The following is a 27,604-nucleotide window of genomic DNA, read 5'->3' on the forward strand; positions in this document are numbered from 1 at the left end:
TCCCTCTAACCTACACATCCCAACACTAAGGGGCAATTTAGCATGGCCAATGCACCCACCCTGCACATCTTTGGATTGTGGGAGGAAGCCGGAGCACCCGGAGGAAACCCACGCAGACACGGGGAGGACGTGCAGATTCCACACAGACATTGACCTAAGGCAGGAATCGAACCTGGGTCCCTGGAGCTGTGAGGCAGCACTGCTAATCACTGTGCCGCCATTGTATCTGGTTGTTTATGGGAGTTTGCTGTGGACACATCGACTGCCATGTCCTGTATATCACAACAGTCACTGCACTTTGTAGGTACTTTATTGGCTGTAAATCGCTTTGCGATGCCTTATGGTTGTGAAAGGTGTTATAGAAATGCATGTCTTTCTTTGATATAGAATGAAAATGAAAAGGAGGCCATTCAGCCCATCATTCCTGCTGTCTGCTTAGATCTGGCCTATGTCTGGTCATCCTTCATCTTACGCCTCTCTGTTTTTTGGCTGCCCTACTATCCCTGGATCATGACCCCCAGGTTCTGTGACACAAACAATTTTCCCTTGAGATATTTGAAGGTCATTTAACTCGCTGTCTCTGTGACTGGCCTGATTCTCCCTCCTTCCTTTAATCTCTTCATTTTTGTAACACGCCTGACTATTCCACGGTCGGTCGATAAAAGGAAACACACCCACAAAGGCATAACTTGTCTTTTCTTCACAGATGCGAAACAGCTTCCCTTACCGTTCCAATGGTTTTCCCTTTTTATTACTGGTGTGTCTATTGAGATATCCCCCCGTTGCTTTCGATCGTGGGTCTGTGTCTGCAGAAGCCGTGCACAACACTGGCCAAAATCCAACAGATGGACCCACGAGCATCTGTGACCCAGGCGAGCCATCCGTTATTTTATATTTACACTTGATCCTGGTTACCCCAGAGACCGGTTGATGTGGAGAACCAGTGTGTGAAGGACACATCTGGCGAAAGGGGAGGACACATCTGGCTGTCAGTGAGAGAATGGCTAAACACAGCGTTTGGTTTTTGAGGTCACTGTTCAAAAGTGTAGCGGTTCCTTTTGTGTGCCTTGTATTTTAGCCAAATCCAGTCTAAATATTAACACAACTGCAGTGTTGACTGCAGCTCTTATTGGAAGAGACAAGATGCCGCATTGGTAATTCTGACTGATTGTCAGCGGGCACTGGACTTCATCCGAGGCTCAGTCCATTCACATTATCATCACAAGAATGAGGGCATTGTGAAAGGCAGAACCAAATGGATTCACCCCCATAATGCACTGGATGATGCATATTTACATTACTGACCTTTGTTTTTATAATTGAAGATGGAATCTTAAGTTTCTTCATGAAAACAAAAGTGTTTTTTTGTTTTATTCATTTGTGGGACATGGGCGTCGCTGGCTGGCCAGCATTTATTGCCCATCCCTAGTTGCCCTTGGAGGGCAGTTGGGAGTCAACCACATTGCCACGGCTCTGGAGTCACATGTTGGGCAGCACAGTGGTCAGCACTGCTGCCTCACAGCACCAGGGACCAGGGTTCGATTCCCGGCTTGGGTCACTGTCTGTGCAGAGTTTGCATGTTCTCCCCGTGTCTGCGTGGGTTTCCTTCGGGCGCTCCAGTTTCCTCCCACAGTCCGAAAGACGTGCGGGTTAGGTGCATTGGTCATGCTAAATTCTTCCTCCGTGTACCCAAACAGGCACCTGAGTGTGGCGACTAGGGGATTTTCACAGTAAGTTCATTGCAGTGTTAATGTAAGCCTACTTGTGACACTAATAAGTAAACTTGACTTTACTTCAGGCCAGATCAGGTAAGGACAGCAGATCTCCTTCCCTGAAGGGCATTAGTGAACCAGATGGGTTTTAAGGACAATCGACAATGTTTTCATGGCCATCAATAGATTCTTAATTCCAGATTTTTTTTGATTGAATTCAAATTACACCATCTGCCGTGGCGGGATTCGAACCCGGGTCCCCAAAACATTAGCTGAGTTTCTAGATTAATAGTCCAGCAATAATACCACTAGGCCATCGCCTTCCCATAGTTTCTTTGAAGGAAATACTGTTGCCACATGTGCTGTCTGGACATGTCTTTCCATGCAAGAGATGGAAATCATTGGGGGTCTGGCTTGCTAGAAATTGAGTCCTCGAACAAGGGCACAGGAAGCCTTACGGAAATTCAAAATGTTGACTCCAGCACGAGCAACTCCACATGGGACCAAAACAACGTGAATTAGAGTTTAGATTTGGCATAAAATGGAAGTTCAGGCAGCGTTTGATCAATTTAGTCTTGTTGGGGGTCAGAGGGAAAAGGCCATTCAGCCCCTTGAAGCCGAGTTTTGCCATTCAGTTAAATCATTGCTGGTCCCTCTTAGTTTGTAACCTTTGAGAACCTTTCCTAACTCAATCTCAGTTTCTAAACTTTTAATTGACCCCCCCCCCCCCCCCCCCCCCCGCGCTCCAAGCCTCAACCACTTTTAGAAACATAGAAAAACTACAGCACAAACAGGCCCTTCGGCCCCACAAGTTGTGCCGAACACATCCCTACCTTCTAGACCTACCTATAACCCTCCATCCTATTACGCTCCATGTACTCATCCAGGAGTCTCTTAAAAGACCCTATTGAGTTCACCTCCACCACCACTGACGGCAGCCGATTCCACTCGCCCACCACCCTCTGTGTGAAAAACTTCCCCCTAACATCTCCCCTGTACCGACCCCCCAGCACCTTAAACCTGTGTCCTCTTGTAGCAGACATTTCCACCCTGGGAAAAAGCCTCTGAGAGTCCACCCGATCTATGCCTCTCAACGTCTTATACACCTCTATTAGGTCTCCTCTCATCCTTCGTCTCTCCAAGGAGAAAAGACCGAGCTCCCTCAGCCTATCCTCATAAGGCATGCCGCTCAATCCAGGCAACTTCCTTGTAAATCTCCTCTGCACCCTTTCAATCTTTTCCACATCCTTCCTATAGTGAGGCGACCAGAACTGAGCACAGTACTCCAAGTGGGGTCTGACGAGGGTCTTGTATAGCTGCATCATTATCCCCGGACTCCTAAACTCAACTCCCTTTTAGGGGAGTGAGTTCCAGACTCCCAGTACTCTTTGTGTGAAGACAGTGACCCGAGGCTGGAATCGAACCCGGGTCCCTGGCGCGGTGAGGCAGCAGTGCTAACCACTGTGCCACCCCGGTTCAAGTTCCCATTGGGCGAGCCTCCACTCACTCGGTCTATAAGGAAGCTCGTACTCCATGATGCCCACACGGTGGGGGGTGGGGGGGGGAGATCTGTTGATGATCCCCTTGCGGCCTTCATGGCCGTTCTAACACCCCCATTGGTGGGTTCACCACCCAATACGAAACTGATGCCCTTTACAATCATGGGTGTTATCAGCTTGAGGCCACGGGCTGTGCTGCAGTGACAGGACCTTGGGGGGGTTGATACTGGGGGGAGGGACTGTCATCGTTATTGTTTCTCTTATCTATCCATCACGTGTGTGCGGATGGCAGTGAGTTGAGAAATGGGCTTTGCTGTAACAGACCAACATTCAGTTTCCATGATCATGCATATAATAAAGACAGTTTGAACAATGTATAGTTACCCATCCGCCCACCCTCCCCCCGGCGTGGAACTGTACCATAAAAAGAAGCAGGGAAAAGTGCAAATAAAATAACAAGCAGTCACAATGTTTTATGGGCTTATAATGCAATGAATTATTAATGACGGATATTTCCAACAATGTGACTACTTTTCCATTCAGAGGTGGAATGTTGCTGTGCTTCCGAGTTTATAATTACTCATATTAAGGTGTTAAAAGCAGCTGTTATTTTGCTGCACCAGGATGGACCTTTGTAAATTGGAAGTGCGTGCTATTATCTGTGTATAATACACAGTTCCTACTGGGAACCTGCCATGCACAGCTTCCCACTGGGTGCTGTGCACAGTCCTCTCATTGCTGTGTTAATGAGTGGAATAATTCATATTGCTTAACCTTTCAGACCCAAAGTTCGTTGTCCACCCAGTCAGATAATGCTGCCTTCAGGTGGACACCTCATTCAGGTGCACACTGCCTGATCTGCAAGTATCAGTGCCAGTGTTTTAAGCAAAGGGCCATTGCAGTTGGTTCCTATACCATCTGTTCGCAGGAGGTGACCGGACCTGTCCAATATATTCTTTTGCTTGGTAGTACAGAACTTGAACTTTTGTTTAAAAAAAACACAAACAGTCAAAGTTTTTCCTCTTGCACTCATCAGGACAAATGCAAGAATACCAAATATCAAAGGGGACAACAATTTTTACTGCATGAGGAGACGTTGCTGATTGGTTGGCATGTGGATCCTGGACAAGGTGTTGCCATGGCGATGTAATTCTGTCCTTGTGATCCTTATGCTCATATTCTTAACTGATTCATGTGCAGTAATGGGACTACAGAAAAAAACCAAGCCCTACCTTTTCCATTATCCATAGTAGCTCTTATTTTTGGTGACGGGTTACAAATCATACCTGGAGTCTGAGTTGCTGTGGCAACATGCGCTTTTACATGCACGTTGTAGCCTGAAGTCTGTGGAGAGTGATGGTGGAATCTCGGACATTCTTCCATTACACGGCTGTAACCAGGAATCTCTCCTCCTCTTACCGCCTTCCATTGGTGTGTGCCGGAAGAATTTGTAGGTTGATAATCGTTTGGCCGTGTGGTAAACGCATCTTCCTTCGCTATGGGGTCCTGGAGTGGGACTCGAACCCGCAGCTTCTGATTCAGGAGGCAGGGACGCCACCCACTGTGCCACAATACCTCCCTCCCTTATCTTCGCTACTCCTTAAATCATAACTTCGACACACAACAGGCTTTGTCATTCAATCCTACTGATATATCATGCTGGAAATCAATTGTACAGATATGATTCCAAGGGAGAGACAAGATGCAGTCAGTTGGCCCAAATGTTGTGGGGATGGATTTGTTGATGGAGAACTGTCAGTGTTCACCTCTTAGTCATTGACAGCAGGTTTCCATTCTGATTTTTATTCTTTCATGGGATGTGGGTATCGCTGGATTTGTTGCCCATCCCTAGTTGCCCTTAAGAGCAGTTAAGAGTCAACCATGCTGAGGGTCTGGAGTCACAAGTAATGCAAGGATGAGGGATTTCCTTCCCTAAAAGCGGGCCTTGGCGGGTTTCGACATCAATCGACGATAGTTTTCCTGGTGACCACGACTGAAAACGTCCAATTCCAGAATTAATTAATTGAATTTGAACCTGTGCTTCCCAGGGCATTATCCTGGGTCTCTGGCTGACGAGACCAGTGACGTTACCACTATGCCACCCTCTCGCCAGCATTCGTGAGGATTTTCTATTGTTCTTGCCCAACTGCCAAATAACAGATACAAATAATAGATTCAAGATGGCACCAGAGCGAGGCAATGTCTGTGAGCTGTCCCCAGCATTCCCTGGAATTCTATCTTCTATTCTCCTTTTATGCTTTTAAAGTTGTTCCACACCCTAGTTGTGACTGTAACATTACATTCTGCACCCTCTCCTTTCCTTCTCCCCTATGTACTCTATGAATGGTATGCTTTGTCTGTATAACATGCAAGAAACAATACTTTTCACTGTATCCCAATACATGTGACAATAATAAATCAAATCAAACTGAAAATGTAGAGAGTGCACGCGCCCCCTCGCTGAATCCATAAATGGCAGTCACGGACCTCTTTACACAACAAGAGCCAGAATTTTACCGCCAGGATCGGGGCGGGCGAGGGTCGAAGAATGGCATTCTCTGTTTGTCTCGGGCGGGCGAGGCAGTAAAAAGTCCGACAAAGGTCGCTGCATCTCAACTCAAAATGGTCCAACTGGTTGACTCTCCAGCAATGGGCCTGGAAGTAGATCTCAGGAATATGTTGTCAGCATCAGTGGAAATGGGGTGATAATTTGCACCCCAACAGTTTCAGGGCATTACTCCCCCAATTCTGCCTGGTGTGTGTGTGGGGGGGGGGGGGTTCTTGAGAATCTCTCCCAGTGCTGAAACTCCCAGGCTTCCTAAACGTGTCCCCTTATAGAACCACTGCCAAGTTCTGTATCGCAGGGCAGAATTCCCCCTTCTGGAGACTAAATCCCATGGCGGGGCAGGAGCGTAGAGTGTTGTCTGCTGTGGAAGCCACGCGGAAAAACACACCAAATCCTCTGTCCCCAACCTCATTAATTATACACCCGGGTGTTTTACACTCCGTTCCGTGGCGGTAAAGGTCTGGACAGCGTGTAGTCTGCTGCCCTATTCAGGCACCCAATGTCACTGACCCACTATTGAAATAAGATGGACCACCTGAAAATGAAGATGGATCTCCAGGAACATTCTGAGGCTGGAAGATGTACCTTCTACCAGGACACCGAATCATAGAATCCCTACAGTGCAGAAGGAAGCCCAATGAGTCAGCACCGACTCTCTGAAAGAGCATCTAACCCAGGCCTACCACCGCTCCCCCAGCCTATCCCCGGGACCCTACATTCAACCACAGCTAATCAATCTAATCTGCATATCTTTGGATGCTAAGGGACAATTTAGCATGGCCAATCCACCTAATCCGTACATCTTTGGACTGTGGGAGGAAACCAGAGCACCCGGAGAAAACCCACGCAGACACGGGGAGAACGTGCAAACTCCACACAGGTAAATCTGGAAGATCCACCTGAAAATGTCCCCCCCCCACTCATACTCCCCTTCACCACCTTCGTCACTGCTGTGATGTTCCGGGATCCAGGGTTGCGGGCAGCCTCTACCCTGAACTCCGGAGGCAGCTCCAGGCATTGTTCAGATGAATCCTGGCATCTGCACATGCTGTCGTTTCAAATGTGTTTCACACCGGCGTGTCTTCCCACTGGCGTCAAGGTCTCTCGGACGTGGCTGGTCAGATCCAGGATGCGAATGAGTCGGGTGGCACAGTGGGTTAGCACTGCTGCCTCACAGCGCCAGGGACCCGGGTCCAATTCCCGCCTTGGGTCACTGCCTGTGCGGAGTCTACATGTTCTCCTCGTGTCTGCGTGGGTTTCCTCGGGGTGCTCCGGTTTCCTCCCACAGTCCAAAGATGTGCGGGTTAGGTGGATTGGCCGTGCTAAACTGCCCCTTAGTGTCAGGGGATTAGCAGGGTAAATGCATGGGTTTACGGAGATAGGGCCTGCATGGGATTGTGGTCAGTGCAGACTTGATGGGCCGAATGGCCTCCTTCTGCACTGTAGGAATTCTATAAGTTCTGTGTCGGCCTCCAGTGGGTTTGCTGTTTGACACTGTCGCAGGCAGCAGCAAAAGAACCAGCTGTAAATTCACACCGGCATAAAACCACTTTTTGGGCCTTCCTGCTAAATTATCCCTTCTCCCCCTACAACTTCCCCCTCCCCCCACACCTCCCTGCCCTCTCCCCTCCTCCCATCACCATTGAACCCTGCGGTGGGGGATGGGAGAATCTCGTCCATAGACTCTACGCTATATAGATCCTGTGGGTCAAAGTAATCACGTGAAGTAATCCATTTTAGTGTTCAACTCCAAATGTTGCAATTATAATTTTACTCCCTCTCTCTGTGCCCAACACAAACAGGCAACTGCGAAGGCAGAACAAGATCTGAAAAACATGCAGGTGCTTTTGGTTCCGTCAATTGAGTTCCTTTCCCCGGAATTCTACACATGTCCTGCATTGCTATGGTGCAGTAATAAAGTTAGCATGTCATTTCACAAATAAAAAAGCTTGTGATAGCTCTGATCCCACATGACCGAGCGTCACAGAGTAATCCAGCTGATGATCATCCTGAGGACTCTCCCCGGATTCTGTAATTAATTAGAGAAAAAATATTCCGACTCTGCAAAAGCGAAGTGAATTAATGAACCGCGTGGGAGGAAGGTTCTCTCTGCTCCCTGTTGAGGGTCAGACGCATCTATGTGCTCCCATTTCGGATTTTGCCTTTAATAGCAAATTGAGGAAATCCCCAGCATCGCCCTGCCTAAGGTACTGAACCGTATCAACAAGGCATGTACTGGGATCAACTCGCCGACTCTGCTGCATGAACAGACATCGAGCACAGGAGTTGTTGAAAGATGTGTAGGCTCGAGGCACCTACCCCTGCTCCTAATTCACGTGTCCGTATTTAATAAGTTTAAAGTTTATTTATTAATCACAAGTAGTCTTCCATTAACACTGCAATGGAGTTACTGTGAAAATCCCCCAGTCGCCACACTCCGGCGCCTGTTTCGGGTACACCGAGGGAGAATTTAGCACGGCCAATGCACCTAACCGGCACGTCTTTCAGACTGTGGGAGGAAACCGGAGCACCCGGAGGAAAACCCACGCAGAGACGGGGAGAACGTGCAAACTCCACACAGACAGTGACCCGAGTCAGGAATCGAACCCCTGGCGCTGTGCGGCAGCAGTGCTAACCACTGTGCCGCCGTGCCGCACAATCATGACAATCATTTATGGCGATCACTGAGAGCTGCACGATCATTACCGAGAGTAGATTTTAGTTCCAGATTTAGTATTGAGCGGAATTTAAATTCTCCAGTTGCCGTGACTGCCCATGTCCGCAGAGGTGGAGTCCTCTGAGTAACACCCCCTCTGCTGTTGTTCTAATAGTGTGACTTCTCCCCTAAAACCTTGTGGCACAAAAACGTCAAGTTGATTTTGAAAGGCGAACATTCCAATGGGAGTGATAGCCTCACATCAGTGAAGCCGTTGCCCTCATTCCAAGCATTTTTATTTACGTTGTCTGGATGCAGCCCTTCCCTCTTGTGACCTGGAGCAGTTGCAGCCGGCACTTTTGTCACCGGCAGCAATGACACTGTGCGAGTCGAGTTGGGGCAGGGAGCTGGAGATGGCAATGTAGCAGAATTTTTAATGAGGGGATTTCGTAACAGCGAGGCTTTGCTGGTGATGGAGAAGAGAAGTTCTCTGTGCCAATGGGGTCACGTTACCTTCTGGAGCAAGTGAGGGGAAGGTGGGAGGGGAGGGGAGGGGAGGGGGAACGCAGGGAGAGAGAGAGAGAAAGACGTGCAGTTATTTACGCATTTCACAGTGCCAACAACCAAACTCTCCATCATCTGGTGACCCAGGATTATAATGGACTCCTGAAGCAATTTGCTCTCAGGTAAGTGAGAGAGAATCTTATTGTGAAGCGTCGCATAGCTAGAATAGTAAGTGAATTTTGACTAGGGCCCAGTGATTGAAAGCAGCATAACCCGCGTCGGGCATGCTGTGCTTGGGACACTTTGATTTTCGATTCGCGATTAAGTTGTACCTCCGCCGGATTCACTTGTCGTGTGTGCATAATAACATCCGACAATTGTAAACTGCAGTGCTGCACGTAAGGCGCCGCCGATTCCTCCATCGGATAAAGGGTTAGCAGCAGCTAAGAGAAAAAGGGGGAATCTTGCAGGCAGGTGCTGACTGCTATCGATCCAGAGAGGTTTAAACGTAAAATCAATTACAAAGCAAATCAGAAATGAGCTGCTTTGATTGCTTTCAGGTTCCTGCAGTGAGGCATGTAAAAATTGGAACACTGCAGTCTCTGCAGAATAGGGGTGACCTTGCAAGTAGACAGAGAGAGAGAGAGAGAGAGAGAGAGAAGCCGCTGAGTCTGTTAGAACAGGATAGACGACTGGCGCACAAAACAGGCAAGGCACTGCCTCAATGAACACATTCAGCTCAATCCATAAAGGGTCAAGGAAATATGACACTGTGTCTGAGTGCCTTCAGGATGTTGCAGAGATTTCAAGTTTGACTAATTCAGTAAAAGGAATGCTTCAAACACCCAGTTTGAGTAAGAGGGAATCTGTCTTAGTGACATCTCGTGTAAAAAAGAAAAACTATCAGAAAAAGAAAATTATAGATATGATTGATGTATATATATTTCAATACGTATATGTACATCGTGGATTGTTTTAAAGCAATATGGGGTGCCGCAGTGGTTAGCACTGCTGTCTCTCAGCGCCAAGGACCCGGGTTCGATTCCCGGCTTGGGTCACTGTCTGTGCGGAGTCTGCACGTTCTCCCCGTGTCTGCGTGGGTTTCCTCCGGGTGCTCCGGTTTCCTCCCACAGTCCACAATGGTGCATTGGCCATGCTAAATTCTCCCTCAGTGTACCCGATCAGGTGTCGGAGTGTGGCGACTCGGGGATTTTCACAGTAACTTCATTGCAGTGTTAATGTAAGCCTTACTTGTGACACTAATAAATAGAGTTAAGCTTTAAAAACTACAATTCCAAGTCAGGATGATGAGTGACTTGGAGGGGAACTTGCAGGTAGTGGTGTTCCCTCAGGCCTCCTGCCCTGTCCTTCTGGGCACAACCTCAGGCGAAAGGGGCGATCCTTTAAAACAGAGATGAGGAGGAATTTCTTCAGCCAGAGAGTGGTGAATCTGTGGAACTTTTTGCCGCAGAAGACTGTGGAGGCCGGGTCATTGAGTGTCTTTAAGACAGAGATAGATAGGTTCTTGATTAATAAGAGGATCAGGGATTATGGGGAAAAGGCAGGAGAATGGGGATGAGAAAAATATCAGCCATGATTGAATGGTGGAACAGACTCAATGGGCCGAGTGGCCTAATTCTGCTCCTATGTCTTATGGCCTTATGGTCTAGACGGTAGAGATCACAGATTGAGAGGGTTGAAGACACTTTGTCGAGCCTCTCCTCACACAAAGGCTTTCACTGGGATCACTGCACTGCACTCGGGGAAAGCTGGCTGTGCTTCCTCCTCATCACTAACTTGGGTTACCACAAGGGTAACTCGAATCCTCCAAGCCTTGGCATCCTGACCTTGAAATCCAGACAAATCCATCCTGTGGGCTTATCTCATTAGATTTTTGTGTTTAGTTTTTGAGGCTCTGGAAGTGTTTTGGAAAGAGCTGCTTTTTCCTGACAGTTTCTCCATTGTCTGGTCTAGTTGAAGACTAATGGATCAGAGGTTGAAGTTAGGACCATTGATATTCTGTATATGGTTCATTGCCCCCACAGACTGGTCCAACCCATGGTGTAGGATTCCAGCTATAAATGCCAAGCAAATACTGAAATTCTCCCAAGCGACTCCAATATTCTACTGCTGAAGTTAATGACATCTCAGAGGGTGTAAATGCAATATAAACTGAGCTAACCTTCCAGAGGATTGGATTTGATAAATTGTGCAAATTCAGGTTAACAAAAAAAATTCTCTTCCATTTGAATAGCGGCGCAGCTGGCAATGTAGAATTCCTATCATTTGATTCTTGTAAGTTATAGTTACGTATAAAATAATGTTACCATATATAGTGGCGTGCAAGTCCACGCAATGTATAAGCCGACCCCATTTTTCATGGTCCCAAAAGTCATGTTTTTTGAATGGAGCCGGTGTATAAGCCGACCTCTTCCCTTCAGCCACGAAATGCCACACTCGCATTAGTAGTCGGCCTCAATGTTCTTGGTCCAGCTGGGCACAAAGGATCAGGCAGGCGATACAGACTATCGCCAGGATTTTCCAGCCATGCTCGTCCCAAAACCAGAAAATCCCGCCCAAGGTCAACGGACCTTTGCGACAGGAAAACTCTGCCCCGCGTTGCAAAGACATGTAAGAGTCTTAAGACACTCTGGCCGGAATCTTACCACTGTTCACGCCATTTTCCCATCCTGCCGCAGTGAACGGACATTGGCTGGCCGCACAAATTCTCCAACCTTGCTGCAGCGGGAGCGTGGCCCGAACAGGTGGTAAGATCGCGCCCTCCGTTAAAGATGCCGGCGATATTTCAAAATGGTGGCCATCCATACCACTTTTATACTTGGCGCACAAGATGACGATAAGTTTTTGGCGGGATTTTTCAAGGCTTCACGGATCGATTCACATGCCAGCATCTAAGGTACAAATAAACATTAGATTTTGTTTCTTTTTTAGGAAAAGTTGAAAATAGTTATATCACAAACAGTATTGTAAGATGTTTTTTTTCTCTGTCTCTCTGTGAAATCACCATCAACTGTTGCTTTTCTTTTATTGATCCCAATTTTCAAACTCAAGGGCACCCAGGTACCTCCCGCAGGTACCCCCATGTGCTGTACCCATTGGCTATTCTTCGTTATGAAGTTGCCGTTGAACGTCCACAAGCTGCTTGACTGTGGAAGGCTTCAGATCCTTTTCTCATCCAATAGCCTCCCACTCTCTGGGACCAAGTCAGAGACGCTGAGACCAATTGTAGTTTCTGCTTCAATTGCTACGCCAGGGATCTTCTACAGGTCAACTAACGGATCTTTGAGCAGGATTTTGCCCTTGGGCTTCAGGACCCGCCATCAGGGTCAAATGGGGGTCAGAAGCCCACCCTACGTGGGGAACAGTCTCTCGGCAGTGACTTACCCCCGAGTTGGTCAATTAATAAGCAGGATCTGGGCTTGACATCCAATTAAAGCCTGAAGCTTGAGGACCAATAAGAGGCCCTCCAACGTTGAAGAGGAAGTGGCTGCCTTTTCAGTTAAGTTAGAGAGAGGGGACGCCACAAGATGGAGGCATCCTTTCTCCAACCTTTTTAACCTTAAAAAAAAGTGCCTTTGGCAACTGGGTCAGCATTGTGGAAAGGGAATCGCAGGCAGCTACACTGTTCCTGTTCCTTTCTGGGGACTTGGAGGGAAAATTCCAGTCAGCTTCGAGCAGTGGGCCTTACAATGTCTTTAAATAGCCAAACTGGAGAGCTTGCTGCTTGCAGTCAGGTGGCCTTTCCCCATGCGCTCTCTCCCCTCTCTCCCCAACCCCCCCCACACACACATACATATGCGCATATACACCACACACATACACCACACACACACGCATATACCGCGCACCCACACGCACGCGTACACCACAACACACACATACACACGCACATGTATGCACCTCCCCACTCCACCAAAACCCACCCTGCCTCCAGGAAAATAGCTGAGGGACAGCATGGCACCAGGAAACCTGCTCGCTGGCCAGCGGCTTGAATTTACTTGCCTGCCAGCCTCTGTGTCCACCCCCTTCAGGGCCTAAAGCTTCAACCCTTTGTGTCTGAGTGGCTTGGTCCGACGTTGGATGGCATCATCGGGAAGCTCCAACACAATTAGTCCGTTTTCCTCCAACGAAGGGAGTCTGTCATCCAGCGAAAGAAAACATATTCCCAGCATCATTTGTTAGACTAGGCAGGTTTATATTGTGTGTGTGTGCGCGTGTGGAGGTCAGTGTCAGAGATGGCAGCGTGCGCATCATGACGGCACTCCTGTCAATTACACGGATGGAATATGGCCAGAGGATGACAGTAATGAGTCTTTGACCTTCACTGCCAGACTCTGAAATGCTGAATATTCTCTAAATGGGTATTGTTAAGGAGATGTTTTGAGCTCCTTTTAGCATCTGCCATTACCTCAGCATTTTGCATTGCGCTCTCTAACACTTAGTGCTCTGTTTTAGATTTCTGTCTGAGGTGTGTTAAATTGGAATGGAGATAATCATAACTTTGACCCGGCAGTTCAATCTGATGGCCGGACCAGTTACAGTAACGAGTTCCACCGCGGTACCCAACTGTGCTGTGCTGTCGGAGGTGTCACACTGTCAGAGGTGCCAAATTGTTAACCCAAAGTCACACACCTACAATCGAGGGTGAAAGTAAAAGATCCTGGGCTATTATAATGGAAAAAGGCAGTGAGTTCTCCTTACAAACACATTATACTGTCATTGTCATGTAGCTTTAAGGGGAGGCCTACTGGTTTTATCGCTAGACTAATCCAGAAATTCAGCTAATGTTCTGGGGTCCCGGGTTCGAATCCCACCACGACAGATGGTGGAATTTGAACTCAATAAAAAACATCTGGAATTAAGAATCTACTGATGACCATGAAACCATTGTCGATTGTCGGAAAAACCCACCTGGTTCACTAATGTCCTTTAGGGAAGGAAATCTGCCGTCCTTACCCGGCCTGGCCTTCTCCAGTGTCTGTTTCCCAGTTGTTTCACTCTCTCCCTCTCCCAAAAGCAGTGACTTTTCTTGGGCTCCTGTGCCCTAGGTGGCACGCTTTAATAATCTCACGGCCATTCCAGTGGGCAATTTGACCCCCACGTTAAATATAAAAAACAGAACAACTCGTTTCCATCTTATTCTGCTGCAAGCACAAACTTTAGTTTTCCACAGGCCGCTTGTAGTTGGCAATGTCAGACAGTGGGCAAGAAATTGGTTCAGTACCTGTGTGTGTTGTGTGTAGTTCGCAGTGTAAAGCCATGAGGGCCAAATCAATACATTATTCGGCAATTCCATGGTGCACAATATGAAATATGACGGTGGCACAGTGGTTAGCACTGCTGCCTCACAGTGCCAGGGACCTGGGTTCGATTCCCGGCTTGGGTCACTGTCTGTGTGGAGTTTGCACGTTCTCCTCGTGACTGCGTGGGTTTCCACCGGGTGCTCCGGTTTCCTCCGACAGTCCAACAGATGTGCAGGGTACGTGGATTGGCCATGCTAAATTGCCTCTTAGTGTCAGGGGGTTGGTAGGGTAAATAAGTAGGGTTTTGGGGGATAGGGCCTGGGTGGGATTGTGATTGGCAAGTGCCCTTAGTGTTAGCGGGACTAGCTACGGTAAATCCATGGGGTTACGGGGATAGGGCCTGGGTGGGATTGTGGTCAGTGCAGACTCAGTGGGCCAAATGGCCTCCTTCTGCACTGTAGGATTCTAGGCGATATCATGATCTATATGTTGATTAAAAGCTGCAACTAACTATTAAAGAAAACAACAATGATGCTTCTCAACTGTCCTGCTAGAATTGTCCACTTTATTTATTAGTGTTACAAGTAGGCTTACATTAACACTGCCATGAAGTTAATGTGAAAATCCCCTAGTCGCCACACTCCGGCACCTGTTCGGGTACGCTGAGGGAGAATTTAGCATGGCCAATGCACCCTAACCAGCATGTCTTTTGGACTGTGGGAGGAAACCGGAGCACCCAGAGGAAACCCTTGCAGACACGGGGAGAATGTGCAGACTCAGCACAGACAGTGACCCAAGCCGGGAATTGAACCCGGGTCCCTGGCGCTGTGAGGCAGCAGTGCCACTGTGCCGCCCAGAGGGAGCTCTGGGTGCTCCTGCCATTGAACTGCACCAAAAGGTCAAACAGCATCAACATTTTGCCATCTGTGAAGATAAGTGAGGTCCCAGACCAAGCAAAGGGACACAAGATCGGCACAATCTCACTCAAGACGCTGCAGGTCAAGAGATTTGCAGGGCAGTGTACTCAAAATCACTGAATTGTAATGATGCAGAAAGAAGCCATTCGGCCCATCGTGTCTGAACTGGCTCTCCAAATGAGCGTCATGACTTAGTGCCATTCCCCTGCCTTTCCCCCATAGCCCTGCGCATTGTTTCTATTCAAATAATCATCTAATGCCCCTTGGATGCCTCAATTGAACCTGTCTCCACCGCATTTCCAGCAGTGCATTCCAGACCCCAACCACTCGTTGTGTGGAAAGCTTTTTTCTCACATCACATTTGCTTCTTTTGCAAATCACTTATTATCTGTGTCCTCTCATTCTCGATCCTTTTATGATCTACTCTGTCCAGCCCCATCATGTTTTTGAACATCTCTATCAGATCCTCCTCTTCGCCTTCTCCAAGGAGAACAGTCCCAACCTCTCCAATTTATCCTCAATACTGAGGTTTCTTATCCCTGGAACCATTCTTGTCTTCTGCACTCTCTCCAATGTGTTCACATCCTTCCTATAGTGTGGCGCCCAGAACTGCACACAATACCCCAGCTAAGATCTAACTAGTGTCCGATAAAAGTTCAGCATAACTTCCTTGTTCTTGTACTCTATGCCTCTATTAATAAAGCCCAGAATACTATATGCTTTATTAACTGCTCTCTCCAACTGTCCTGCCACCTTCAATGACTTAGAATCATAGAATCCCTACAGTGCACAAGGAGGCCATTCAGCCCATCAAATTTGCACCAACCACAATCCCACCCAGACCCTATCCCCATAACACTACTTATTTACCCTACTAACCCCTGACACTAGGGCAATTTAGCATGGCCAATCAGCCTAACCCGCACACCTTTGGACTGTGGGAGGAAACCGGAGCACCCGGAGGAAACCCACGCAGACACGGGGAGAATGTGCAAACTCCACACAGACCGTGATCCAAGCCAGGAATCGAACCCAGGTCCCTTGGGCTGTGGGGCAGCAGTGCTAACCACTGTGCCACCGTGCTGACTTATGCACATATACACCCAGGTCCCTCTGCTCATGCATATCCTTTAGAGTTGAAGTCCTAATTTTACACTCTGTCTCCATGTTCTTCTTACCAACATTAATCCCTCACGTTTCTCTGCATTAAACTTCATCTGCCACCTATCTGCCCACTCCACCGACTTGTCTATGCCCTTTTGAAGTTCTGTATTGTCCTCTTTAGTTTACAATACTTACAAGTTTTGTATCATCGACAAAGTTTGAAAATGCCCCGTGGACACCAAGATCTAGCGTATTAATATATATCAGAAGAGTAAGGATCTGAATACTGAGCCCTGCAGAACTCCTCCAGAACCCTCCAGTCTGCCAAATATACACCAAACATTTCTCGCTGTTTCCTAATCCTCAGCCAATCCTGTATCCATGTTGCTATTCTCACTTTTGTTCCATGACCTATAACTTTTCTCACAAGTTCATTGTGTGACGCTGTATTGAATGCCTTTTGGAAGTCTCTGTACATCACATCGACAGCACTGCCCTCATCAACCCTCTCTGTTACACCTTCAAAAAACCCCAGTAATGCATGATTTTCCATCACAAAGTCCATGCTGGCTGTTCCTAATCAAGGTGTGGAGATGCTGGCGTTGGACTGGGGTAAACACAGTAAGAAGTCTAACAACACCAGGTTAAAGTCAAACCAGGACTTTAACCTGGTGTTGTGAGACTTCTTACTCTTCCTAATCAACCCACGTTTTTCCACCTGATTATTAGTTCTATCCCAAACTTATGTTTCCAAAAGCTTCCCCACCACTGAAATTAAACTGGCTGGTCTGTAATTGCTTATTTTGAACAATGATTGCAATTCTCTAGCCCTCTGGCAACTCGAGAGGAGACTGAAAGATTATGGCCAGCACCCCTGCATTTTCCACTCTCCTGGATGTATCTCATCCAACCTAGTGCCTTGTCAACTTTAAGTACCGACAGCTTATCCAGTGCCATCTCCTTATCAATTGTGAACCCTCCAGTGACAGAGTTTCCTCCTCTGTCACCATGTCCTGGGTAGCATCTGTGTAGCCACCCTTACCCATCTGGAGTCACGTGGAGGCCAGACCAGGTAAGGATGACAGATTTCATTCTTTAAAGGACATTAGTGAACCTGATGGGTTTTTACAACAATAATTTTTTTTTATTGAATTCAAATTTCACCATCTGCTGTGGTGGGATTTGAACCTGGGTCCCCTGATCTTTAGATTACTAGTCCAGTGACAATACCACTCCGCCACTACCTCACCAGCTTGCTCTCAATTGTGTTTTCTACCTGACATTTATTCTTCTTAATTTCTATCTCCTATTTCATCCAGGGATCTCTGGATTAGTTTACCCTACCTTTCCCTTTTGAGGGAATATACATTGACTGCGTCCAGACCAGTAAAGTTTATTTATTAGTCACAAGTAAGGCTTACATTAACACTGCAATGAAGGTACTGTGAAATTCCCCTAGTCGCCACACTCTGGTGCCTGTTCGGGTACACTGAGGGAGAACTTAGCGTGGCCAATGCACCCTAACCAGCACGTCTTTCGGACTGTGGTTGGAAACCAGAGCACCCGGAGGAAACCCACCCAGACACAGCGAGAATGTGCAAATTCCACACAGATAGTGACCCAAACCGTGGATCGAACTCAGGTCCCTGGCGCTGTGAGGCAGCAGTGCTAGGCACTGTGCCACCAACCATTTCTCTTTTGAAGGTAGCCCATTGTTCAGATATAGATTTTCCCGCCAACCTTTGCTTCCACACTTTCCGGCCCAGCTCCATTCTTTCCCCCATTGGAATCGGCTCTCCTTCCGGTGAATTATTCTTGCTGTGGATCGCTCATTGTCCTTTTGTATCATCATCCTAAATCTTCTGATCGCTGCCTCCCAAATCTCCCCCATTGACACTTGGATCTACATGGCCCATCTTATTTCCAAGAGCCAGGTCCAACAGTGCGCCCTTGTTGAACTGGACAAGTGCAGCATGGAAAATTCCCCTGAACACATTCTCGGAGCTCATGCCTCTGCCTGCCCTTCTCACTGCCACTAGCCCAGCCTATACTTGGGTAATTAAAGGCCTCCATTATAATTACTCTATGTTTGCACCTCTCTATAATTTCCCTGCAGATTTGTTCCTCCGAATCCTCCTCATTAGTTGGCGGTCTGTAGATTACTCCGAGCAATGTAATTACATCCTTTTTGTTCCTTAACTCTTTAACCAAACTGATGCTTGGATCTTCTGGGACATCCTCTTTCACCAGCACTGCAATGCTCTCCTTAACCAATACCGCACCCCCACCCCCATCCCCCTCCCCCAACTCCTCCTGCCTTCCGTCCGAACACCTTGAGCCCGGCAATATCTAACACCCAGTCTTGACCCGCCTTGAGCCACGTCTCTGTTATTACCGCAACAACATATTTCCACAACGCAATCTGCACATGTACCTCCCCAATTTTATTTACTGTACTCCATGCATTCACATAATGCAGAATGACCCTGATTTAGACTTCATTACTTTCTCCCTTACACCGACTCTGCCTATTGACTTATTATTCCCTATTCAAGTGCTATCTGTCTTTCCCAGTATTCCTCTCTTATATTCTCTGCTGGTTCTCTCACACTGCCGGGTTAGTTTCAAGACCCCCCCCCAAGCACGAGCAAAACAGTCCATCTTGTCATCTCCTCCGGAGCCAATCCCAGTGTCCCAGGAATCTAAAGCCTTCCCTCCTGGACCATCTTTTCAGTCACACGTTATCTGCCTTATTATTGTGCATACTTGCAAGTTGTGGAGTTGCCGGCGTTGGACTGGGACAGGCACGGTAAGTAGTCTCACAACACCAGGTTAAAGTCCAACAGGTTTATTTGGTAGCATGAGCTTTTGGTACGCTACCCCTTCATCAGCTCCATCTGATGAAGGAGCGGCGCTCTGAAGGTTCGTGCTACCAAATAAACCTGTTGGACTTTAACCTGATGTTGTGAGACTACTTACTATACTTGCATGTGGTGCTGGGGGTAATATGGAGATGACTACATTTGAGGTCCTGCCTGCTAATTTTCTGCCTAGCTCCCTAAATTCTGATTGCAAGTCCACATTCCACTTCCTACCCAAGTCGTTGGTACCAATGTGGACCACGACCTCTGGCTGTTCATTCTCTCTCTCTCTCTCTCTCCCCCCCCCCATCCTTGACCCTGATACCAGGGAGACAAAATACCATCCTGGAGTCACATCTACATGCGCCGAAATGTCTCTTGGTTTCCCTAACCAATGAATCCCTGATCACTATTGCTCTTTCCTTATTGCTCCTTCTCTCCCCAGCAACTGAGCCTCTTGTGAAGCCACAAACATAGCTCTGACTGCCCTCCTCTGAGGAGCCAGCGTCCTCACCGGTTAACGAGCAGAATCCCAGGGAACTCCTGCACTACCCGACCGAACTGGGAGTTGCACGGTAGCACAGTGGTTAGCACTGCTGCCTCTCAGCGCCAGGGACCCGGGTTCGATTCCTGGCTCGGGTCACTGTCTGTGTGGAGTTTACACATTCTCCCCGCGTCTGAGTGGGTTTCCTGCGGGTGCTCCCGTTTCCTCCCACATACTGAAAGACGTGCTGGTTAGGACGCATTGACCCGAACAGGCGCCGGAGTGTGGCAACTAGGGGAATTTCACAGTAACTTCATTGCACTGTTAATGTAAGCCTACTTGTGACTAATAAATGAACTTTTTCTTTGAATTTCACGTCTGATCTGTTGCTCAGTTGATAGCACCCTCAAATTGGCGTCAGAAGGTAATGAATTCAAACCCCACTCCAGGGTCTAGATTGGCTGTTGGGTGCAGTGCAGGGTAGCCCAGAGCGCTGGCATTCCAAGTTGTTAACTTGAGGCCCTTTTGGCTTTCTGAACTGATTGAGGTGAACCTGAAGTGTCGGAGGCTGAGGGGTGATCTTATAGAGGTCTATAAAATAATGAGGGGCACAGATCAGCTAGATAGTCAATATCTTTTCCCAAAGGTAGGGGAGTCTAAAACCAGAGGGCATAGGTTTAAGGTGAGAGGGGAAAGATACAAAAGTGTCCAGAGGGGCAATTTTTTCACACACAGGGTGGTGTCTGGAACAAGCTGCCAGAGGTAATAGTAGAGGCGGGTACAATTTTATCTTTTAAAAAGCATTTAGACAGTTACATGGGTAAGATGGGTAGAGAGGGATATGGGCCAAACACGGGCATTTGGGACGAGCTTAGTGGCTAAAAGAAGGGCGGCATGGACAAGTTGGGCCGAAGGGCCTGTTTCCATGCTGTAAACCTCTATGACTCTAACCTTTAAGGTGCAGTGGCATAATTCAACGAGTTCTTCCAGTATTCTGGCCAACATTCCAACATGCTGTCTGTGCTTTTAAAAGGGTGAAAGCTGCCCCTATCTCGCTGACAATGATGACTGATGTCCTTTGTTTGTGAAGTGCATTGGGACATTTCCAAGGGTAATGTCAGGTCATTAAGTACATACAACTTCCTTCTTGCATGCAGAAAACACAGCAAAGTCAAAATAACTTTGCGTGCCTGTGTTACCAGCAGAAAACATCCCCTTGATTAAAGTGATAGCAAGGTCAAAATTGATTCTGATGAAGGTAACCTCTCAGTTATCACAATAACCAGCAAAGCTTTATGATCGGTTAATCAAAGTTTATAGATTACTGGAACAGGATTAAATAATGGTTTGAACTATTGTCCACTGGGTCAATGCAGGTGGCACAGTGGTTAGCACTGCTGCCTCACAGCGCCAGGGACCCGGGTTCGATTCCCGGTTTAGGTCACTGGCTGTGCGGGGTCTGCACGTTCTCCCTGTGTCTGCGTGGGTTTCCTCCGGGTGCTCCAGTTTCCTCCCACAGGTTAGGTGGATTGGCCATGCTAAATTGCCCCTTAGTGTCAGGAGGAATAGCTGGGGTAAATCCATGGGGTTGTGGGGATAGGGTCTGGGTGGGATTAAACATAGAACATAGAACAGTACAGCACAGAACAGGCCCTTCGGCCCACGATGTTGTGCCGAGCTTTATCTGAAACCAAGATCAGGCTATCCCACTCCCTATCATCCTGGTGTGCTCCATGTGCCTATCCAATAACCGCTTAAATGTTCCTAAAGTGTCTGACTCCACTATCACTGCAGGCAGTCCATTCCACACCCCAACCACTCTCTGCGTAAAGAACCTACCTCTGATATCCTTCCTGTATCTCCCACCACGAACCCTATAGTTATGCCCCCTTGTAATAGCTCCATCCACCCGAGGAAATAGTCTTTGAACGTTCACTCTATCTATCCCCTTCATCATTTTCTAAACCTCAATTAAGTCTCCCCTCAGCCTCCTCTGCTCCAGAGAGAACAGCCCTAGCTCCCTCAACCTTTCCTCATAAGACCTACCCTCCAAACCAGGCAGCATCCTGGTAAATCTCCTCTGCACTCTTTCCAGCACTTCCACATCCTTCTTATAGTGAGGTGACCAGAACTGCACACAATATGGATTGTGGTCAGCGCAGACTCAATGGGCCAAATGGCCTCCTTCTGCACTATAGGATTCTATGATCATTCTTCATTGATGTTGTAATCATTTGATCCATTAAGAGTGTGAGGCTTGGTCAGATAAAGGCTTAGGTTTTTGACATTAATTCTAAGGTGTTTCTTTTATCGTTGCCTCCTCTCCTGCAGACGGGGGTTAATTCTGGGTCCAGTTTCTCGAGATGCTGGGATCGAACCCCGTTCATGGTGTCTGTTCTTCATTAATAAACTGAGGCATCGATTACCGGCAAGCGGTTTAGCCAGTGAGGTCGGGGTTGAAAGTGCATCACAGATAAAGCCAATCATCTCCTCAAAAGGCATTTACCCTGACAAACCCTCCAATGGGGAAGGAATAGCACTGAGAACTTGGGTTCATTTTCCTTCTGGCTGGTGGATAGGTAATGTCCAAAAATGAGCCGGTTAGGTGGATTGGCCATGCTAAATTGCCCTTTAGTGTCCCAAGATGTGTAGGTTAGGGCGATTGGCTGTGCCAAATTGCCCCTTAGTGTCCCAAGATGTGTAGGTTAGGTGGATTGGCCATGCTAAATTGCCCCTTAGGGTCCCAAGATGTGCAGGTTAGGTAGCTTAGCTATACTAAATGCACAGGGTTACGGGGATAGGGTGGAGGGGAGTGCCTGGGTGGGATGCTCTTTCGGAGAGTCGGTGCAGGCTCGATGGGCCGGATGGCCTGTCGGGATTCTGCGGTCATGACTGGAACCAGGCAATGCAAACTTGACACTTACCTGGCCATTGTGGTACGACATCGTGAGGCATGCCATGCATTTGACTAAACCATTGGGGAAGCTAATGCAAATCCTAACCACAGCTAAAATGCCCACAATGCAAAGTAGGAGGTGACTTATCAATGTGAAGATGTAAATAACATTATAAAGTAACTTCAGTTTTGCAACTCCTGGTCAGCTGATCATTTTTCGCACCAAATTTACGCTGTGTCCAAATCAATCTGAAAGAATCTTACTTTCCACCAACAGTGTAGTTTAAACACAGCTCTCTCTCTCTCTCTCTCACCCTTTGCAAGTCTTGACTCAAGTTGGAACTACAGGAATCTCAACACTATAATCGTTCGCTAGAATATATGTGGACACATGAACAGGTTTGCATGGATCTACGGCTCCAGGGAAATTCCTGGTGACTCTATGGAATTCCCACTTCCGTCCCGCGTTTGACTTCCAGAAGGAATCATAGAATCCCTGCAGTACAGAAGGAGGCCATTCGGCCCATCGAGTCTGCACCGACACCGATCCCACCCAGGCCCTATCTCCGTAACCCCACACATTTACCCTGCTATTCCCCTTATGCTAGGGTCAATTTAGCATGGCCAATCAACCTAACTCGCACATCTTTGGACTGTGGGAGGAAACCGGAGCACCCGGAGGAAACTCGCGCAGACACGGGAAGAACGTGCAAACTCCACACAAACGGTGACCCGAGGCCAGAATCGAACTCTGGTCCCTGGCATTGTGAGGCAGCAGTGCTAACCACCGTGCCACCCAAGATTATGTTTCATGCAATGCCTTACTGCTCCTGTGTTCCGTATACTATCAGGTCTGGGTCCGATCACAGCTCAGGCTGAAGTAAAAGCCACAGTTTGTGAATCTAGACTATTCCCATTTACGATATGGCGGTGTGCTCTGGAAGTGGAGATGAGCATAGCGCCAGTGGAAATATTTTATGCCAACTGTTGTTATATGGACCATCTTTCAGACACTTGTCGTCAGCCATTGTTGTGGAATTGAATTTGTTGAATTTGCCACATTTTGGACTAGACCGAGGCCTAAAGCTGGCTCTTAACTGCCCTCCACATCCTTAGTAAGTAAAAGCAAGATCGGTTAATGCAATTTGCTTTAATTTGAATATGAATTTGAAACCGCAAATCAATTATTCTTGGCCGTAAATTGCAACTTTTAAATCCCAACTCATAAAACAAAACTCTTCTGGTGTGTGGACAGCTACAGAACTGGCTACTCTTTAAGCAGAAACATATGCTTCCCAAAAAGCTTCAAACTCCTGGATGTTGCTATGAAAGTCACTAAATTATTGGAAATGTATAATAATGTCAGCAGAGAGTCTTAGGATGTCATATTTAGATGATTTTCATCATGCAAGCTACTGCTTGAATTTTGATTTGATTTATTATTATCACATGTATTAGGATACAGTGAAAAGTATTGTTTCTTGCACGCTATGCAGACAAAGCATACCATTCATAGACTACACAGGGGAGAAGGAAAGGAGAGGGTGCAAAATGTAGTGGTACAGTTACAGTAGAGAAAAATCAGCTTAATACAAGGTGGGTCCATTCAAAAGTCTGATGGCAGCAGGGAAGTAGTTGTTCTTGAGTTGTTTGGTATGTATTCTCGGACTTTTGTATCTTTTTCCCAACAGAAGAAGGTGGAAGAGAGTATGATCAGGGTGCATGGGATCCTTAATTATGCTGGCTGCTTTCCCAAGGCAGCAGGAAGTGTAGACCGAGTCAATGGGTAGGAGGCTGGTTTGTGTTATGGTCTGGGCTTCATTCACAACCCTTTGTAGTTTCTTGTGGTCTTGGTCAGGGCAGGAGCCCATACCGAGCTGTGATACAACAAGAAAGAATGCTTTCTATGGTGCATCTGTAAAAATTGGTGTGCATCGTAGCGGACATGCCAAATTTTCTTAGTCTCCTGAGAAAGTAGAGGCGTTGGTGGACTTTCTTAACTATAGCATCAGGGTGGAGGGAGCAGGACAGGTTGCTGGAGATCTGGACACCTAGAAACTTGAAGCTTTCGACCATTTCCACTTTGATCTTTCTATAGTGTAAAGATTGGTGAGAATTTATATCGCAAGAGCCGCATTTTGTTCATCTCCTTCAGTCCTCTGTCCCACACTGCCCACAACCTCCACCAAGAACAAAGAGGCAGGTCCCAAATCTATCCCAGCTGGATTGGGAATCGAACCCATGCTGTTGACACCAATCTGATCCACATCTGCCGCCCACCCGACTGAGCCAACTGGCCCCTTAAATGTTATCCTGAACCCTGAGCAGGGTCATTGCTTCGCGTGAACTCTGATTTCCGCTGCAACAAAAAATTCTCGATTACGATTACATAGAGAGGTTAATACCAGCGATGTGATTTGTCAGATTTGACAGCCTGTGGGGCCATGAGCTGCTATTAGTGAGCTTTTGGATATTGTCCTTCTGAGCTTTCACCAGGGGGATGAAGCCAACTGTGTCCGCAGCCAAGACTAAAATGTGAATTGGCGTAAAGTGGAGTCGACGTTGAGAATTCCTGGCTGCCGACAGTTCATTTCTGTGAACACAGGCCAGCTGCAGGACAGTAAAAATAAATACCCATCTTGTGAAAGTGAGAGGTTACAGCCCTGCCATTGTTTTTGATAGCTCGTTATCTGTACTCCCTTCGAACTCACTCATCCATTGTTTCTCCCTTTGGTACAATGATTGTTACAGTTCCACTTGGATGTGACAAGATTCGGAACAGTCCGAGGCACAACGGAAGCAATCTCTTTCTTATTCCTTCCTTTCCTTTCTCCAACCCAACCCTTAAGGGTCTGCAAGTTAACACAATCTGTTTTTTCTAAAGTTTATTTATTAGTCACAAATGAGGCTTACGTTAACACTGCAATGAAGTTACTGTGAGATTCCTCTAATCGCCACACGCTGGCGCCTGTTCGGGTCAATGCATCTAACCAGCACGTCTTTCAGACTGTGAGAGGAAACCGGAGTACCCGGAGGAAAGCCATGCAGACACGGGGAGAACGTGTAGACTCCACACAGACACTGACCCAAGCCAGGAATCGAACCTGGGCCCCTGGCTCTGTGAAGCAGCAGTGCTAACCACTGTGCCACCGTGCTGCCCCATCTGATCATCTCCTGGTGCTAGAAAGCTAGCGGATGAGAAAGATTTACCCTGGGTTCATATGTCCTCGTTGCTCTTGCCAAGAAATTGTTTGTGTAAAGGTAACCCTTGTGTGGGGCGTTGTAGGGAAGAGTATGAGTGCTTCTGTTAAGACATTCCCCGATAAGACAACAACATTTAAACTCAGCATCTACATTGTGCAGAGTGCAAATGCAATAAACTGTACCAGAACGGTTTATAACATGTGCACCAGCCAAGTTCCAGATCAGTCAGAGATAACCTCCAGCAGGATTTTCCAGACCCACCCCACGATGTGTTTTCTGGTGGCAGAGGCAGCTCAGCATTGGCCAATGGCAGGGTGTTCCAGTCCCGTCGATGTCTAGGGCGGTTGCAATTGATGGCCAAGAATAATTGATTTGCGGTTTCAAATTCATATTCAAATTAAAGCAAATTGCATTAACCAATCTTGCTTTTACTTATTAAGGATGTGGAGGGCAGTTAAGAGCCAGCTTTAGGCCTCAGTCTAGTCCAAAATGTGGCAAATTCAACAAATTCAATTCCACAACAATGGCTGACGACAAGTGTCTGAAAGATGGTCCATATAACAACTGTTGGCATAATATTTCCACTGGCGCTATGCTCATCTCTACTTCCAGAGCACACCACCATATTGTAAATGGGAATAGTCCAGATTCACATGGCTCGCCCATCCCGCCACAGGGAATCACCTTCGGCAGGACTGGAAGATCCCACCAGTGGGAAGGGTCCTCACCGTTTCCAGAGCACTGACCAAAAGAAAAATGCCCTTTCACTCATTCCAGTGCAAAGAAAGCCAGGAAAGCGAATAGAATGTTATCACAGAATGGTGGGTGGCATGGTGGCATAATGGTTAGCACTGCCGCCTCACAGCACCAGGGACATGGGTTCGATTCCCAGCTTGAGTCACTGTCTGTGTGGAGTTTGCATATTCTCCCCATGTCTGCATGGGTTTCCTCCGGGTGCTCCGGTTTCCTCCCACAGTCCAAAGATGTGCAGATTAGGTTGATTGGCCATGCTAAATTGCCCCTTAGTGTCCCGGGATGTGTAGGTTAGAGGGATTAGCAGGGTAAATGTGTAGGGGTGTGGGGATAGGGCCTGGGGTGGGATTGTTGTCGGTGCAGACTCGATGGGCCGAATGGCCTCCTCCTGCACTGTCGGGATTCTACGATTTAATGCGAGGGAAATTGAATACAAAAGTAGGGAGGTTATGCTTCAGTTAGACAGAGCATTAGTGAGACCACACCCGGAGTACTGTGCACACAAAGAACAAAGAAAATTACAGCCCAGGAACAGGCCCTTCGGCCCTCCAAGCCTGCACCGACCATTCTGCCCGACTTAACTAAAACCCCCTACCCTTCCAGGGACCATATCCCTCTATTCCCATCCCATTCATGTACTTGTCAAGATGCCCCTTAAAAGTCACTCCAGTATGCACTTCCACTATCTCCCCCGGCAACGAGTTCCAGGGACCTACCACTCTGTGTAAAAAAAATCTGCCTCGTACATCTCTTTTAAACCTTGCCCCTCGCACCTTAAACCTATGCCCCCTAGTAATTGACTCCTCCACCCTGGGAAAAAGCTTCTGACTATTCACTCTGTCCATGCCTCTCATAATCTTGTAGACTTCTATCAGGTCTCCCCTCAACCTCCGTCGCTCCAGTGAGAACAAACCAAGTTTCTCCAACCTCTTCTCATAGTTAATGCCCTCCATACCAGGCAACATCCTGGTAAATCTTATGTAACCTTATGTAATAAAGGATGTAAAAGGATTTGGAAGCAGTTCAGTAAAGATCTACTAGATTCATACCTAGAATGGGAGGGTTGTCTTTTGAGGAAAGGTTGAACAGACTGTATCCATTGGAGTTTAAAAGAGTAAGAGGCGGCTTGATTGGAACATATAAGATCCTGAGGGGTCTTGACAGGGTGAATGTGGAGAGGATGT

General features: G+C 47.4%; 1 protein-coding gene across 7 annotated transcripts in view; it reads left to right on the top strand.

Annotated features, from left to right (window-relative positions):
* luzp1 (leucine zipper protein 1) overlaps window positions 1-27,604 on the top strand; it is a 176,723-nt gene that overhangs the window by 95,933 nt on the left and 53,186 nt on the right. For 2 of the 7 annotated variants that reach the window (XM_078238166.1, XM_078238167.1), the window contains exon 2: window positions 13,414-13,498. The exons of 3 other annotated variants lie outside the window; for them this stretch is intronic. The gene's annotated coding sequence lies outside the window, so the exon portion shown is untranslated. Of the gene's footprint in view, window positions 1-9,000; window positions 9,120-11,741; window positions 11,855-13,413; window positions 13,499-27,604 lie in introns of those variants that run through there. 2 more of the 7 variants (XM_078238165.1, XM_078238170.1) reach the window with 2 other exon arrangements.

The sequence above is a fragment of the Mustelus asterias genome, chromosome 21, assembly GCF_964213995.1.
Source record: "Mustelus asterias chromosome 21, sMusAst1.hap1.1, whole genome shotgun sequence".
Lineage (NCBI taxonomy): Eukaryota > Metazoa > Chordata > Chondrichthyes > Carcharhiniformes > Triakidae > Mustelus > Mustelus asterias.